Here is a 7,181-nt window from a genome sequence, read left to right as displayed (position 1 = left end):
ACGAACAAGAACTCGTCAGAGCCCCATCCCCGACCCCGCCACCTTTCATCGCGCTGACCCCGCGGTCCCGCCAGCGACCCTGCTCCAGCCGGCCCTCCCTCCTGCCTCTGATGCCAAATTCCTCCCTGGTCCCGGTGCCTCACTCGCCTACCCGCGTCCGGCGCCGCTCCCCGATGCCCGCCAGGATCAAATTTTGGCGCCGAGCAGCTCGGCCGTTAGGGGAGGCGCCTGATGGCGCCGCCGCCCGGCCCGCCCTTCCCGGCGGGACAGGGGCGGTGCAGGGCCGCGCCCGCCTCCTGCGGGGAGAGGACGGGAGCGGCGCGGGGGAAAGGCGGCTGGCAGCGACGGCGCACGCCCCGGAGCAGGCATGGCTGGGAAAGGGCTCCTCCGGCCGCGCGAAATGGCGGGTGCCGGCCCCCTGAGGGAGGGCGGCAGGGGGCCTGAGGTCCCCGGGAAGATGAGGGCGGACGGGAAGGCTTTAGCGGGGATTCTGTAGCGGGGCTGAGGAGCTTGAGCGTTAACTCCAGCTGCGGCGGGACGTGTCTTTGTATCTGCTTGAAATTTTATTAAAATGAAGGAAGTGCTTTCTATACTTTCTACATGCATTCCATCTATGCCATCCCCACCCCCGCCCAAAAAAAAAAAAAAAAAAAAAAAAAAAAAAAAAAGAGAGAGAGAGAAAGGAAAAACAGATAAGCATCATCTATGCCTAAGTATTTTGCTGTAATTTACATAGCCGTGCTTCCATTCAAGCAGAATTAGGAGAACTTGTTCAAAATCTGTAAGTACGTGTTGCTGGAAGAACAGTAGCTGTTGATTTGACTATGCAGTGGTCAAAGCAGGAAAGTGAAGTTGGCTGGATGCATTTACTCATTCCTGAGCCTGCTTTTGTCGTACTGTGTAGTAAGACCAGGACTTTGCAGGCGGGCTCCAGTCTTGTACTGTCAGCTGCACAGTGTTACTGCTGTAAAACTTACTGAATTTGATGTTATATCAGTAATTTGAAATAATTCAGATTACTCAGATAATCCGGACTGCAGGTCTACATTACATTAGGAAAAAATGTTTCTTTGCTTTAGGAATTACATTGGATGCAATTGTTTAAGGAATTAGTGTGACACCACTACAGCCGGAAGCACTTGATGGTCCCTTATCTGCTGTTCACTCGCTTGTATCTGGAAACTGTACTGGGAAAAATTATTTTGAAGTATGAACTAGAATCAGATTAATACTGTATAACTATACAGCCCACTCTTTATTAAAATGTTCCCAAACTGTTTTTGAATCTACCGTCTGTGGCAAACGTGCTTGAGTGTTTCTTGTCTGCAGGAGGGTTCCTGGTTTGTTCCTGTTAAAAGTGGTTGCTTGGGCTACACTGAGGGTGGCACCTTCAAATGGATAAAGTCGTTCTCAAAGTGTGATTGATGGAGCTGGTGGCTGGGGAGCTATTACTTTGCCTGCTCCAGCTGCTCCTTTTCCATCCAGACTAACACAGCCTGAAATAAGGAAATGGAAATAGAGCAGAACCAATTCTGATATGAGAGGCTTTGTCCTATTAAGGTTTGTTCTATAAACCAGGTTTGTTCCCTATTTGCATATGACATGGTAAAGAAAAAAAAAACCTTAAATATTAATAAATACATTCTTAAGTCTGTAGCAGCTATGACACATTATAAGGCTTAAATTTGAGTGCTTCATTTTAAGAAAAAAAATCCAGTTGTAACTACTTAACATGCAGTTAGCACATTGGAGTAAATACAACACATGGTTTGAGGAAGGAAAATCTATTTTTAGCAACTGGTTATCTAGGAGGGGTTCCGTTATTGTTATAATAACTTTTTTTGTGAACTTCAGGGAAGCAAGCTTCCAGCTGTTCAATGAGCTAGTCAGTAGAACCCTCTGGGAAACTGCCCTTTTGGGCAAGGGATGGAACAGAGCTGCATACTTTTAAGGACACCTTCCATACGACACAAAAGCTAGTGATCCCCAGTCACAGGAAATTGGGTAAGGAAGGCAAGGAAGGGTGAGTAGGGAACTGCTGGTCAAACTAAAAGGCAAGAAGGAAATGCAGAGGCAGTGGAAGCAGGGACAGGTATCTGGGAAGAGTATAGAGAGTCTGATTATGTAGGCATGGGCTGAAGAAGGCCAGGGGTCATCTGGAGCTGAACTTGACAAGGGGTGCGATGAATAACAAGAAGGGTTTCTGTTGGATTATACCCTTTTCTGACCGAGAGATGGGGCAACTGAGAGGTGTTTTAAAAACTTTTATTCAATTTTCACTCTCATGTGAAGGGTGAGGAAGTACAGATGTTACAGTTCATGCCATCACAATCAGAAGCCAACTCTTTCTTAATTACAATGTGTTTCTTGGCCTATCAGCTTTTGCCACACAATGCTGTTAATGCGTTAGAGCCAATCATCTAAAATCACCTCTCGTGGGTCCTACTACAGTGCACCTTTCATAGTTCTATTTCTTCAAAGTATCTAGTCCTATTTGCAAGGCCATCCTTTGAAACTTGTTTCTAGTTCCATTTCTCTCTCAACAATGTCTGTCTTATTCCATGGCATTTCTAAGTCAGCATTTCTTATCTGGATGTTTGCATACACATACATACTATGTGAGCCTTCTGTTAGGCTTTGAGAATTCTCAACAGATCCATTTCCCACAGGTTTCTACAGGTACGTGACTCAGGAGAGGTCAAAGAAAGCATACACGCACATACCGCCATAGGAAATCCCAGGCTGGCAAACGGGTAGCAAGGGATGAGAAGGCTGAGGTGCTCAATGACTTTTTTTGCCTCAGTCTTCAATGTCAAACCACCTCTCTTTCCACACCCTTCAAGTGAGTGAACAGCAGGGTGGGGACTGGAGTAGCAAAGTGTTTCCCACTATAACTGAAGGTCTAGTGGCAGGGTTGCATCTGTGAAAAATGCCATCCTAGGGGTTGCAATGTCATGACAAAGAAGTCCTGCAGTGACATATGGCCACCTGACAAATTTGCCTCTTGCTCCTAATCAACACTGGTCATGGGAGTGGGCCCTGACTGAGATATTTCCTATGATTTGTAAATGTGAGTGTTCATCTAGCCCTACCTCAGAAACAAACTTATGAGACTCAAAGAGTCTCCTAAGTCTAAGAGTCTCAAAGAGTCTCCTCCCCCTAAATTGGAGGATTGTCCACTGCAGGACAAAGTCCAGTTGGCAGCCCATTACTAGCTGTAAATTCTGATATCCTTATGAAAGACCTAGACAGTCATGACCTGGAAGGGCAGAATCTTTCCCCAATATCCTGAACTTGGCTCCAGCTGCATCCAGAGTTCTCAGTTCCCTAGTAGAAGAAGGTCACTGATACACATGAACAAATCCAGTGTAGGATCACCAAGATGATGAAGAAAAACCAACAGAGAAATGGCTTTGTTCAGTGTCCAGAAACAAAAGTTACTGTTTCTGCTGCCTTCTTTAGCTGCTTAACAAGACAGTATTAAGAGAATGGTATTCAGCTCATCACTGTAAGAGATGATCAATGTTATTTGCTAAATAGTGTTTTCCAATGGCACATGGAGAGTCCTGAGATTTCCTCCTGGTTTCTGCCAAACCATGTCATGTTCAGATATTCGAACAGGTTGCCTGAAGAGATTGTAAAATCTTTTTCTTTTGAAAGTGATACAACTTCACGTGTCTGTGTGCAATCTGATCTTTTCTTCCACTCTTAAAATTTGTTTCCTTGGATTCTAGTTGACATCTTTTTTCTTTTTTTCCCCATGTCCCTCTAATTTTTCATTTATCCATCTCCTTAATATTACAAGATAACACGTAACAGATACCAGATCAGAGATATGTATATGCAAAGCAGGGTGAAGCAGTGAGTTTCCATCTTGAGGGAGAAGTTGGTTGTGCATGTTACAAGCAGGAACTTGTTCAGTGATGAAACTATCCTTGTAATATTACAGAAATCCAGCAGTGGGCTTCAGAGAGATTGCTGGTGCTTGAAAGCACCAGCTTGAAGTTTGTCATTTCCCTTCCAGGTTCACTTAGTACACTATGCAGCAAGAAATGTGTACGCTGCAAGGGGGTGTTCAGCCTTTGTAGAAATCTATGCTTTTAAAAACTCAAAGTTTTCTTTGGCAGCTGTAAAATCAAGCAGATTAAACATTTCTCTCTGTGGGGCAGTAACAGGCCTGTTGCTTCAAATCTAAGAAGTGAAACTGGGCTGTAGGATGTCTCTACAGTTTTGATGAAATTTTGCATTTACTGATGTTACAACGTGTTTGTCCTATATTAGCATTTAAGTAAGGCAGAAGTAAAAAATGTGCCTGAAGGAAGTTTGGGGTCCTGTGCAGTGGCTGGGGAAGTACAGTTGGCCCTTGAAGAAGCTTCAGCTTTTTTTGTCAGCCCTCATCAACTGCTGTGCCCCGTGGAACCATAGAACTTCTAAAGTTGGAAAAAGACCTTTAAGATCATCAAGTCCAACCTAGCACCACCATGTTCAGCAGTAAATTAATGTAGTTTGTCCATGTAGGTACACATGGCCTCATGTTCCTTATCCACACTTCCAGGCATGGTGATTCCACTAGTTCCCTGGACAGCGTGTTCCAATGCTTTACAGTCCTTTCTGTGAAGAATATTTTCATAGCACCTATAGTAAATCTCCTTTGGCTCAGTGTAAGCTCATTTCCTCTCATCCTGTCACTTGTTACTTGGAGACTGGCCCCCACCTGACAACAGTTTCCTTTCAGATAGCTGTAGAGAGGGCTAAGGTCTTACTTTCTGTGCAGTTTCTGAGAGCTGAATGCAGTATTTCCATAATTTTGTTGACTGCCCTTTTCACCTCCCCATGTTAACTTGCTCCTTTGAACCTCTGTTGGAGTTGCAACCTTGTAACAAAGTGTACAGTCATTCTGCGGAGTCACCTAGACAACTAGTCACCTCCAATCTTTGACCTTCTTCCAAGATTTGATAGTATTGCGTAAGTGTAGTTGGAGCTTTATTGTTTCATAATGCAGTGTCATGCTTTCTTGGATATTTGCAGTATGCCAAAAGTAGCATGGGAATGGTTTGCCTTTACTTTGTTCCTGCCACAGGGAAAAAGAAATACAATTGAAAAAGCATTGTGAGAACTAAGCCAGGGAGGAAGAACAGGTAATTTTTGCTAAAGCTTGTAGGCACGTAGGATTTGAGGCCATATTCACTCCCAAGTAATTGGTGATCCTTGTATGTGTATGGGAAGTCCTGAGGTAGCCTCTGGATTATTACTTCCTTGGCAGCCTCTACTTCCCAAGAAGTCCTTTTATGTTAGTTTGGGGGGAGGGGGTTGTGGTTTCTGTGTTTGTTGGTTGGTTGGTTTTTTAAGGATATGTTCCCTATGCTGGTTCCTGGCACTTTGCTTTGAAATGCTGCAGAAGACTAATAAATTAGATCTAGGGGCAGAAAATAGATAAGATGATGATTACTGAAATAACTAGGCTGTTGTGATGATGGGTGAATTTCTTCTTAGAACCAATCTACAAACTATGTCTGAGATATACTTTACTCAGCTTTTAATCATACCCTTTTCCTCCAGTATGGGTGTGAGCATAGGTGTAACTGCTTCAAAATGGAGATAAAAGGAAAATTAGCACAATCACATCTGCAAATTGTGACTGTCAGGAAGATGAATTGTTAAGCTAACCCAAAATTTGAATTGAACTCATGCAACTGACAGATTTCTAAGAAGATTTTGTCCTCAGGATTAGATTTGGGCAAGTCCAGGCTAGGAAACCATAACACTAGTCAGGAATAACAGCTGAGGTTACTTGAGAAAGTAAAACTTTTCTGATTTGACTCATGCTCTCTTCACTACTTTTCTACTTTAATATGATGATTCCCACATTTCAGGTATCACCATTAGCTCATCAGCTTTCAGTCAAACTATTTCAATTTTCTCAGACTTGTCTGTCTCTTTTGTTCCTGACCTTCTTTTCTAGTTTCTAGTATGTATTACAGTATTCCAGTTTTCACTTCTTCCTTCTTCTCTTCCATTTTCCCCTAATTGTGAATCTTCTTACCCATGCTGATTTTGGGGACTGAGCTATGATTACCTGTGTGAAGGTGCTTTCCTTTCAGCTCTGCTGCAATTTGCAGCAACTGCACTGTCTGAACATGGATGGGCTTTTTGCTTTGTTATATATATTGTTAGTGCAAAAAGCCAAGACTTCCCAATCCATTATTCTTTCCTTGATAGTCTTTATTATTTGATAACTTGATGGGCTTGACCGCAGGGTAAGGAGGATTTGAAGGACATCAAAACAAATGCTGTCTTGGACTTCAATTTTAACAAAGGCTTTGATGGTCCTTTTGTAAAAAAATCAAGCAGAAATGCATCACTTTATTTTTAAAGGAGTCTTCTTATCACTGTTCTTTCTCCAGTTATCATAGCAGTCTCTTTACTGTAATGACTGTAATGGTCTGTGAAACCCTTTATACTGAAAACACACAGAAGTGCTACAACGAGTTTTGAATCTACCAGCAAAAAGCTGTTTGATGAACATTCCTAATAACAAATCTGAGTCAAAATTTGGAACATATTGGGAATTTATTTGCCAGAAATGTATTCAAAGAAACAACAATTTTCAGGCATTTATATACAATATAACATCCAGGATTTTTTACAGACACTCCCAAAATTTGCCTAATTTATTGCATCATAGTATATGTGTTTCTTTTAATTACTTCCAGAACATTTAATCTGTCTTTGTTTAATGGATAACCCGAGTTTTATCCAGCTAAACAGTTCTTTATTAAATTTCCTGGCCCAGTAAGACAGTTACTATTGATTAAGTTTTCTGGGGTGTACTCAGCTATGAAATGGCTCCCTTACTGCACCTGCAATGTATTAGCCTAGTTTTCTGGGATGTGTACACCTTTGACTCCTTAACTTTCTCAAGATATCTTTCTTGTTCTATGACATCTAATTAATCTCTAGTTAATTGATAACCATTAAATTATTCTTTTTTGAGTTTTGTTCTTCAACTGTGGATTAGGTTCTCTAAGAGGTATGGGTCCATGGAGTTCCTTTCTGCAAGTACAGTGGGGCAGTGTCTCAGGATTTTCTACTGACATTCAGCCAACAGAGATCTAAATCAAAACCAGCTAAAATCACAAACAATTTAAAACTAATTAAATGAAGTTCATTGCACGTTTTTT

This window comes from Sylvia atricapilla, chromosome Z, assembly GCF_009819655.1.
Source record: "Sylvia atricapilla isolate bSylAtr1 chromosome Z, bSylAtr1.pri, whole genome shotgun sequence".
NCBI classification, from domain to species: Eukaryota; Metazoa; Chordata; class Aves; order Passeriformes; family Sylviidae; genus Sylvia; species Sylvia atricapilla.
This window is presented reverse-complemented; position numbering follows the sequence as displayed.